This window comes from Amblyomma maculatum, chromosome 4 (genome assembly GCF_055883805.1).
Source record: "Amblyomma maculatum isolate TAMU_Amacu chromosome 4, ASM5588380v1, whole genome shotgun sequence".
Classification (NCBI taxonomy): domain Eukaryota; kingdom Metazoa; phylum Arthropoda; class Arachnida; order Ixodida; family Ixodidae; genus Amblyomma; species Amblyomma maculatum.
This window is the reverse complement of record NC_139347.1, coordinates 99,685,487-99,695,425: the sequence shown is the minus strand read 5'-3', so window position 1 is coordinate 99,695,425 and position 9,939 is coordinate 99,685,487.

Below are 9,939 nucleotides of genomic sequence, written 5' to 3'. Positions count from 1 at the left end.
GGGAAGTGAGAGCAGGGATGGTGGCGACAGGGACGGGGGTAAGTGAAAAAAGAAACTAAGCGCGATGCGAACGGTATGGTGCCGCATCAACGTACACAGCGTCGAACCGTGTGCCGCACTGACGCTAGAAAGTGGAGGCGCGGGAAGATCGGCGGGTGGCGTGATGCTCAGGGTGGATGTTCTTGAGAAAGGGGTTGACAGCTAGTGAGCATGGAGAAGATAGAGGAGGGTAAGGGATGGGTTAGTAATCGTAAGTGGCGGGATGGGACCGTTAGGCATCAAGGATGATGGAGAATATCTAATTATTCTGCAATTCGCCGATCCCATTGCCCAGGGGACGAACTGCAACGAATGATTAATGACCTAGACATAAAATGTAGAACAGTAATCATGAAAATCAATATGCAGAAGACTAAAATAATGTTCAACAGCCTCGGGAAGGAACAGCAGTTTACGCCATAGGTAGTGAAGCACTGGAAGCAGTAGGCGAACATGTCTATTAGGACAGGTAGTAACCGCAGACACGGACCATGAAAGGGAAATAACAAGGAGAATAAGATTGGGATGAAGCGCATTTGGCAAGCACTCGCAAATTATGACTAGCAGCTTACCGGTATCGCTCAAGAGGAAAGTATGCAATTGTATTTTACCTGTACTCACCTATGGGGCTGAAACGTGGAGGCTAACGAAGCGGGTTCTACTCAAGTTGAGGACAACGCAGAGGGCTATGGAACGAAAAATGGTAGGGGTAACATTAAGAGATAGGACGCGTGCAGAGTGGGTCAGAGAAATAACTGAAGTTACTGACATTCTAGTGGAAATCAAGAAGAAGAAATGGGCATCGGCAGGGCATGTAGTGCGAAGAGAGGATAACCTATGGTCGCGGAGGGTAACAAACTGGATTCCAATGGAGGGAAAGCATAGCAGGGGGAGACAATGGAGTGGGTGGATGAAGTTAAGAAGTTCGCAGGGGTCAAGTGAATGCAGGTAGCACAGGATCGGGTTAAATGGAGAAATATGGGAGAGGCCTAGCTTCGCCCTGTAGTGGGTATAGTCAGGCTGCTGCTGATGATGATGATGATGATGAGCTATGGGGCTGAAACATGGAGGTTAACGAAAAGGGTTATAATTAAGTTGAAGACAACGCAGGGGACTATTGAGCGGAAGAATGGTCGTGACCTTAAGGGATAGAAATGCTGACAGGGGGTCAGAGCTCCCTACAATGCAGGCCGCATGGCACTGTGCAGATTAGCAATACAGCCAGTTTATTACTCTAGCTGCGGGGAGATGCTACCGTTCGCAATCAGACGGCACATCAATATCCCACCCCTCCCCAAAAACATGAAAGTGAAAAGACATGCAGCTATGAGAAAGAATCGTACTAAAAAAATCGAAGACAAGCTAGTACACTAGTTACTCAGCCGCAGTCTTTGTAGACGCAGCCAAAGCAAAGGAAGGCAAATACTTCGCCACCATAGTACGAGCGACAGACGACGAGCCCAGGTTCTTTGCAGTAGCTACAGCTGTACCCAGAAATGTGGTGCAACAAACACAGTCATATGAGGAGAAACACAACACAGGCGCACACTACCAACTGTAATATGGATCTGAACACACACTTCCTCTTCACCACTCATCCTCCTCTACACCCAAGAACATCTTCACACACACCTCTTCTTTGCCAAGGAGATAGTAGCACTTTCTTCCCCGCAGAACTAAACATCGTCCAAGCATGGCAGTCACCAATTCTACACTCAAGTACATCTCCACACACCACTTCTTTGCCCTGCAGATAATACCACAATCGTCCCAGTGTAACTATGCAGCACCAACTTGCCCCTCAAGCTGTTATTTATAGCGACAGTTGCCTCAGCAACAGAGGCTGAAAAATATACCATTACATTAGCTCTCAAGGATGGTAGTGTAGAAACAATAATTAGCGACTCCGGGATTGCAATACGCATTTACAATCCAGCTCAAGCCGGCTTCCGCCCTAACCTTGGAACGCATGACTGCCTTTGGCTTTTGCGAAGAGTTCTGAATAGAGCTCATCGTAAAACGCTACCTGACTATCTCCTGGCTGTCGATATACACAAAGCTTTTGACAATGTTCGCCATGAGGTTATCCTGGAGGAACTCGCCAAACGCTTTCCTAGTAATCGTGCCCAAATCTGGATCCGCAATTTTTTGACATCTAGACCCATTCAGCTACATGGCAAAGCTCCGGGATGGGTGCCCAAAACCTATTACTTGGATAGGGGTGTACCTCAGGGCTCCATTCTCGGACCCATATTGTTCAACTTGGCCATGACACGCGTCGCCGAGAATCTGGAAATCAGCACAAGCGCAAGATTCGCTATATATGCCGATGATATTACCGTCTGGACTGAGGCAGCGGATTACGTAGACAAATATTCTATGGAGACTGAACTTCAGGCGGCCCTTCTTTGTCTTGAAGATACACTAACCAAAATTAGCCTCGAACTCGCACCACATAAAACAGAATTGATTAGTATCGACGGAAAACATAAAACCAACCCCCGTATGCAGATCCATCTTCACATCGGAGGCAACACCATCACCTCCTCAAATGGGCAAATCCGCATTCTTGGCCTGCCCATATCAAGCTGCAACAGCCCCCAGAAATGGGTTCGTCAGTTACAACGCCTTTGGCCAGCACTGCTACATACTATTCGTCGCCTGTCCAACCGGCATGGCGGTGCGCGGCAGCATGCCGTCCGTGCGATGGCCAGAGCAGCGGCGGTCGGAAAAATCCTCTATGGTACACCGGTCCTCCAACTGTCGAAGACTGACTTCGCTAAGGTCGAACGCCTTCATCGCGCTACACTGCGCACTATTACCGGTCTACCTAAGCACACTCCTATAGCCGAACTTGAGCGTTTGGCCGCTCTTCCACCGCTCACTACCATCGTTACCGAGTCACAGACGCGTCATCGAATACGTCTAGAGAACACTGTCCAGGGGCGTCGCCTGCTGGCCTGGGATGAACAGCGTAACGACAAAACACCAGCCCTATATGCATCACTTCCCCCTTGGGAGATGCCAGTAGTCACACGCGTCCATCGCCGACCTATAAACCGCGATTTTGTCATTCCCCGGGAGCTCCTAGCTGCCCATCACCGACAAGAGCGAATCCCCGATACGACTGACATATACACCGACGCATCCATTACAAGCGAATTCGCATCTATGGCCTGGGTATGCGATGACAACCCTTCCCTTTCAGGCGCTTATGCCTGCCATCTACCTCAGGGTACCCCTCTTCACGCTGAACTCCTCGCGATTTGGGGAGCCTTGTCAGGAGTGCCTTGCACCGGAACTGGGTCACTACGTATTCTTACTGATTCCTTTGAAGCTTACAAGGAAATCGCTACTCCGGGTTCACAAGATGCAACAGCTACGGCTATACAGCGCCTCCTTAAACGCCACCAACTCGCGACCAGAACTGTCGCTATTCACTGGACCCCAGGTCACTCGGACGAATCAGGGGGCAATGCGGCGGCACACGCCGCGGCTGCCTTGGCAGGTGGGATGTCCACATTTACTTCCCCACCCCCCTTGCTTCATCCTTATTCGACCTTGGGCGGGCAACTCACCCCTTCTCTTGCCCTTATGCACTATACTCGGACCAGTCTTCGTAGCCTCAGTCAGCATCGCATGCAGGTGGCCACACCAGACCCACCTTTTACGAGAAGAACCCACATCACCCGAAGTCAAGAAGTCTTTTTGAATAAGCTCATCGCCCATGCGGCTTACACGCCACATATTATGGCCCGCTGGCGTCAGTATAAAGAGAAAATGATTACGTGCCCCCACTGTACGACTCTAACCTGCGGCGGCATATCTCATTTACTTTGGGAATGCCCTGCTTTTTCTACTGGACGCCCCGAGATCGAACCCTACCGCCTGAACTACCGTTCCCTTCTAGAAACTGATGCAAACACACAGATGATATTTGCCAAGTATGGCTCGCTTAGTGGCCTGGTTAGAGCAATGTGATTCGAGTGACGACCTAAATAAACAATGAAGATTATGTCTACTCCCCTTTATCCCCATCCATGGCCATGAGCCTTCCCATTCAATAAAGGACATTCAATCAATCAATAAATGTCGTATTTACTCTGCAGCAGTAGGACTAATCAAGAACTGCCAGAGAGTAAGCCGAGTAGAAATTTTTTGGGTCCCTGCACTTGAGAGAAATAGGGAAACGAGAAGGCGAACCGATATGCCCGAGATCTAGCAAACCGGGAGGGATCGGGGGGTTTCTTGAAGCTCCCGTTAAAAAACTTACATATACAAGGAAAACACAGTCATATTCATGAAGTGCAGAAATGTTACCTTGCACCTCACCCAGACCTCACCAGAAAACAGGCCAGAAACCTACGTAGAGCCCAAACTGGGACAGTCATAACCACCATTCTTCGGTCGAAAATTACCAAATATATCCCATCGATCCCAACTCCTTACACTGCGGTCACAAAGCGACAGAGCACGTCATATGTGCTGTGCGATGTCAGTGCACATTAAAGATCCCCAGGTAGTAGAAATTACTCCGAAGCCCTCCACTACAGCACCCATTCCTCGCTTTCCACTTTCACTCCCACCTTTCTCCCTTTCCTCACGGCGCGGTTTAGGTGTCCACAGAACAAGTATGACAGATACTGCGCCTTTTCTTTCCCGTGAACTAATTATCATTATTATTACACTTCCTATGGGACTGTAAGATAAGACTAATAGACCTCCTACCAGCACCCTCACAGGGGGCCTGGCTACAGTAGCCTGGCTTAGGCTCCTGAGGGAGCCGGACAAAAACACACAAGCCAAACTTGCGGACTTGAGGGCCACTGATCCCATTGTATTGATCTTCTTCATTAATAGTTTCTCCAATCCATTCGAACCAAAAACACAACAAAAGCATCGACAGTACACGCAGGCGTGACGTAGACCCTATGTCACTTTTGTGTCACGTGATTCGTGCCCATGATTTGCAAAAAAATACCCTGCCATGCTCTGTAGAGTGAATTTTGCGCTGTGAAAAAGATGGCGCATGAGCTACTCCTGAACAAAACTCATTCTTTTTTGAAGATGTGAAAAGGCAATGGCAAAATATACCCTGTTTTAGTGTGCAGTACGTACTATGACCAAGACCAAAATGTGTAGGATGAGACCGTTTGTCAGCTTCACAGCTCCTAATCGCACTAGGATTGTGGTTTGCATCGCATTCCAACAGGCGAGCGGAACAAGCTCCTTCAATTTTTTCCCGCACAAAACAATGTCTTTGTAAACTCTAGAGCATTCAACCGCTGATGCAACCATGCTTTCCGCAAGCGCTGAATATCTAATTAATCTACAAAGAAAAGGTTTCGATCCTGGAATAAATGAACGAATGAATGAAAACCTTATTGGTTCTTTAAGAAGTAGTAGCGGTAGAAACTCCGCGAGGTCAGCAAGGCGCAAATGTTACGTAACGCTGACGATCGAGGCGCCTAGAGCATACCAAAAAACATTCTCGCGGCTTAAACGTTTGCTTATTTTGGCTCAAAGTGCGCATAAAGGTAGTATTACATTACAGTCTTCGTTTTAGATTACGTTTCGATGAGGTACTTTCTGATTCGGTCAGAATTGTCAAAATTATTCGACAACTATTCGAACACCTAGCTAATTTTCGTTACTTACCTAATACGCTATTCTATTTGCTGGGGTCTTCGCTTTTTGTGCTTATTCAAAATTCTATTATTCTATTCTATTATATTCTATTATATTCTATTATATAGTATTCAGGTCCGAAATTTGCATTTATAAATATCACATCCGGGCTGCTTTTGGCTACTTTATCTCTGGTAGACCAGTTCCGGTTCCGTACACCATACAGTGTTCTAGAACACTGTAACCATAGAGAGCGAAAGCGATGACGGCACTCACATGTAAACACTCTCCACTCCTTTTGCTAATCGTGTCCGCAGCCATGATGGTACTTCTCACATGCTACAGCCGCGTACAGCCAGTGCCCTCTAGTTCTAAGTACAGCAGACGATACAATACGAAACTATCGCAAGTACGCTTTTATCAACCCTTATAACACTTAAATTTTACAACTGTGAAAAAAAAACGTGAAAATATTTTTTATCAACTTTATTGCTTTATGGACCTATTTTTTAGTTTTTTTGTGCGAGTAAACAAAAATAATCAATAGGAGTACCATCATGGAACTACACGTGTGTAGCACAACCTCCTCGCTGCGCTTTATTCCCCTGTGTAGACGGGTCGCGCATAAAGAAAGAAAATATATAGAGAGGACATTCGGCTGAAACTGGCCTCAGGAAGTACGTCATTCATTCATTCATTCATATATTCATTCATTCATTCATTCATTCATAAATCTTTATTCAATAGGATGACCTGAGTACGTCACAACTACGCAGGCGTCTAGTATTCTCACCTAACGCCAGAGTATAGTGTTCTAGAAGAACACTTAGCCAGAGCCTCCTTGAGTCAGAGGGCATGAGTGGAAAAGTTTTTAAATTCAAGCATACAACACTCTTGATGTTAAATAATTACCTTGTTTTAATAATTACCTCGCCACAGTTTTAGTGTACATATTAAGATGTAATTTATTGAAGAAACATGCAACTGCAAGTCGTCTGCTCTATCAGCTCGGTATTGCTGTGGGCACCAAAACTTTTTGCTTGCTGGACAACAAATGAGACATGTTTTTCTGCTTGAGAACACCGACAGAGTCAGCAGAGGTGTGTTGTGTTTTTACATTGCAGTGGGTTGAACGAACCTTTCCCAGACAACACACATACGTCCCGAGGACATCTCAGGGATTCCGATTATGGGAAATTCGGATGTCCTAGGGAAGTCTGGAAAGTCCTACAAAAATCTCCAAAACATCCCGAATGAAACAAGGAGTGACTTCTTAAGGACGTCCCAAACAATACTGAGGTGGGACGTGTTTGGGGCATTTTAGGAGCTTATTGGGACATTAGATTTTCCTCTGCTTGTTATTCTAGGCCCTTTCTTGTAGAGGCCTCGTAAGAAGCATGCAATTATATGAATCTCGGCTCATGTTGCTGTTATGAGCAGACCCAAGTTGCCATCTTTAATTCGTATTGGGACAATTAGGGCAAGGATTGGCTGACGGTGTGTGGCGGGAAATACGTCATGCATAAACGTTTAATGATGACGTCAAAATGATGTTTCATTACGCAAAAGATGTTCTGCCATTTCTGTGAATATAGTTGGGCGCCGCATTTTCAACCACTTGAGGCGGCCGCGAAGAAAACATGGCGAATTCAATGTGCAGTGCAGGCGGCCGTTACCTCACCGCAGTTTGATAGAGAGTCTGGTGGGTGGTGATTAAGTAAGCTGACACATCTTGTTGCAATTGCAGAAAGCACTAAAACGACGTCATAAAGGGAACTTTTCAGTACGTCATCTTTTAGAGGATTAATATTGAAGACGCAGATTTACAGCCGCACGAGAGTCCTAGCTACCCTCCCGTTGCAAATGCTTTGCTCTCATAGAGAAACCATTGATCCGCGCCGTCGTTGCCAAGCGCAGCAATGCGGTCTGCTAACTCAAGCGGTTGATCTGCGCGAGACGAGGCGTTTCAGAGAGCAACAGATAATGTGAAGTTGGGCGATTTGTAGGTTGTTCCGTGGGCGCTCTTTAACACAGAGAAAAAGAAGAGAAATAAAGGCGCCAGTCCCGTGGTTTCTTCTCTTTGTCTCTAACTGTGTTAAACAGCGCCCAACAAACCATCAAAAATTTCAGAGAGTACCGCGATGCTTTCTAATTATCTGTCTGATCGGTTCGTGAGTGCAACCTGAGGGGTAATATGATTCGATGGCTGTGCAGAAATTTCGGGCGACACGCAGCGAGCGATCACCAAACACTTTCTTAAAAGTCGGCCCTAAACACTGACTTTCTTGCCTTGCACTATGCGCACTCACTGCAATTTTAATGAATTGAACAGCCTTTCCACGATGGGCAAAGCAAGCAAAAATACTCACAGCTTCTATTTTAATAAAGAAATGTATGTTCCATGTACATGGCACATGTTTCTTTGCCACATGTGATGTGTTTAATATATAAAGTTTTCATTTAATATGCACGCGCGCGCTCACAATTTGCTTATTTTTTAGAAAAGAAAAAAAAAAAGCACACCGGAGCACGTTATGACGGTACGCTCTAATCATATATGATGTAGCTGAGTGACAGTTTGTGTTGATTGCTTTTTTAATACAACCTGAAAATAATCTCTCTTTATTAATTTGCCCTAGATTCATACCATGATTTCCTCAGTCATCTTTCGCTTTCATTCCATATTGTCCGTTTATCCCCCTTTGCACGCGTACGCGGTAGCCTGAGAATCGCCTATCTTTCCTGCTATTCTGTTCTTCTGTTTCGTTCTCTTCCTCGGACACCTTTTGCGTTTCGCAAGAGCTTTTCGCACGCCAGCGCATGAAAATTTAACCGACTAGGTGTAAGGCCAGCGTATGCCTTCCACTTCGTGTGTGTATGTGTGGAAGACTCTCTCTCTCTGCGCTGCTTTCCGCGCTCTACACAACTCAAGCCGACACAATATGTTAGAAACTTAAGCAGGCTTGGTGACCTGACGGTAGCTGGTCATAGCGCCTTTTGAAAAAGGTGGACAGCACAGCCAGTACCCAATAGTAATTGATACTTTGAGAATGCTAGCGTTGTCCTCAGAAATGGACATTACCGGCAGCGCCGGCATCTCTTCGTCAGTGCTAGAGCTACTTTGGAAATCTGTCGATTCCTTCTGTTTACGACCAAGTCCTTAAACGTTTTAGTTTCTGCATTATAAAAGCCGCTGATAAGTGAACTGAGGTCATCGGCGCTTATGAACAACAATGCTACTTTCCGCTCCTATTTTGCACCATGCTCTTCAGCTGAAACTCGCGCAGCCTTTCCGTGCGTAGCTGATGCCGAATGTTCGACCGCAAGTATATGTCATGACATAATACCGCAACGCCACAACATTTGCGTGTCATCATCATCATCATCAGCCTAACTATACCCACTGCTCCACTGCAGGGCGAAGGCCTCTCCCATATTTCTCCACTTAACCCGGTCCTGTGCTAGCTGCATCCACTTGACCCCTGCGAACTTCTTAATCTCATCCGCCCACCTAACTTTCTGCCGCCCCCTGCTACGCTTTCCTTCCCTTGGAATCCAATTTGTTACCCTCAGCGACCATCGGTTATCCTCTCTTCGCACTACATGTCCTGCCCATGTCCATTTCTTCTTCTTAATTTCTACTAGAATGTCGGTAACTTGAGTTATTTCTCTGACCCACTCTGCACGCTTTCTATCTCTTAGTGTTACCCTTCCATTTTTCGTTCCATAGCCCTCTGGGTTGTCCTCAACTTAAGTAGAACTCTCTTGGTTAGCCTCCACGTTTCAGCCCCATAGGTGAGTACAGGCAAGATGCAACTGTTGTATACTTTCCTCTTGAGCGATACCGGTAAGCTGCTAGTCATAATCTGCGATTGCTTGCCAAATGCGCTCCATCCCAATCTTATTCTTCTTGTTATTTCCTTTTCATGGTCCGGATCTGCGGTTACTACCTGTCCTAAGTAGACATATTCGCCTACTATTTCCAGTATTTCGCTACCTAAAGTAAACTGCTGTTCCTTCCCGAGGCTGTTGAACATCACCTTAGTCTTCTGCATATTGATTTTCAAGCCTACCTTTCTACTTTTCCTATCTAGGTCATCAATCATTATTTGCAGTTCATCCCCCGAGTTGCTTAGCAAGGCATCAGCAAATCGCAGATTACTGAGGTATTCTCCATCTACCCTTATCCCTAACTGCTCCCATTCCAAGTCTCTGAATGCTTCCTCTAAACAAGCTGTGAATAGTACTGGGGAGATTGTGTCTCCTTGCCTA